The following is a 1,197-nucleotide window of genomic DNA, read 5'->3' as shown; positions in this document are numbered from 1 at the left end:
CAGTGGTCTCTGCCTCTACGGAATGCCCCCAGAATGCCAAGGGGGTTTCCATGCAGATGAGCATCTCCTTAGTGTACTGATTTGTTGTTTCTTTGCAGTGTCGGGGAATAGATGAGGGTAGTTTCAAAGATGAGAGCAGAATTCCTCTCAGGAAGAAAGTGGTAGTTAGGGCCTGAGGATGAATTCCCCTGGGCACAGCAAGAGTATTTAGGAAGAATGACAAAAAGAGGGCCAAGTCACAAGATCAAGCAATAAACAGGAAGCTGAGACTCAGGAAAAAGATACAAATGGGATAAGGGAAGGAGACTGTGGACCCACAAGAAACAGAACTTCTCAGTAACAGAAACATGAAAAGTGTTTTTAGGAGCAATAACTATTGTTACACTTTTGAGGGTTTGTTGTTGTTGTTGTTGTTGTTTGTTTTGTTTTTTGCTAAGCTATGAAGTTTTTCCCTCTATTTCCTCAGACCTTCAGGGGGCTTTTGCTGCCTTCTGAGTTTGGATCAAAGGACTCTGGGAAAGAAAGAAATAGGGGTGGAGCTCAAGGGGGGTGACGCAGAGCAGCATAGGAGAGGTGGCCATGGAAAGTAGAACAGAGCAGAGATGTAGAATTCAGTGAAGATAGGAATTCGAATGGGAGATGACTGTGGAAAATCTGAGTCACTCTGAGAATCATCCCAAGTATTAGGAAGAATACTGTCTCTTTCCATTAAGTTGGTAAAGGTTCTGGACAAGGAAGTTTCAAAGACCAATCCTAGCAGGCTGTGTAGCTTGGGAATATCCATGTAGTTAATATTTGAATTAAAGATTCATGATATCATTCTTAAAAATCTCCTGGCAGTATTGTTTTAATTTTAAATATAACAGATTATTTGTCTGGAAATATAATAATTTTGGAATTCTTTTAGAATTCCAAAAAATCCAAGGGAGAGAGGATGGAAGTGCATTTGATTCTCTTTCTTCTCCCTAAAACAAGATCCAATATTTTTAAAAGGAGAAATTCTCAACTTAGGAGAATCTTGGTTTGCTTCTGGTTATTTGGAACAGGGGTTGGTGAGCAGTTGAAACACATTCAGTGATTGCCTGCACAGCTCAAATCAAACCTGATTCATTCTACCTCTTCATTTGTGTGCATGTCAGAGGGAACACAGGGCATAACACCAGAACTGAGAAATGGAACAGCCAGTGCTCCTGCCCC

This window comes from Sciurus carolinensis, chromosome 11 (genome assembly GCF_902686445.1).
Source record: "Sciurus carolinensis chromosome 11, mSciCar1.2, whole genome shotgun sequence".
Lineage (NCBI taxonomy): Eukaryota > Metazoa > Chordata > Mammalia > Rodentia > Sciuridae > Sciurus > Sciurus carolinensis.
This window is presented reverse-complemented; position numbering follows the sequence as displayed.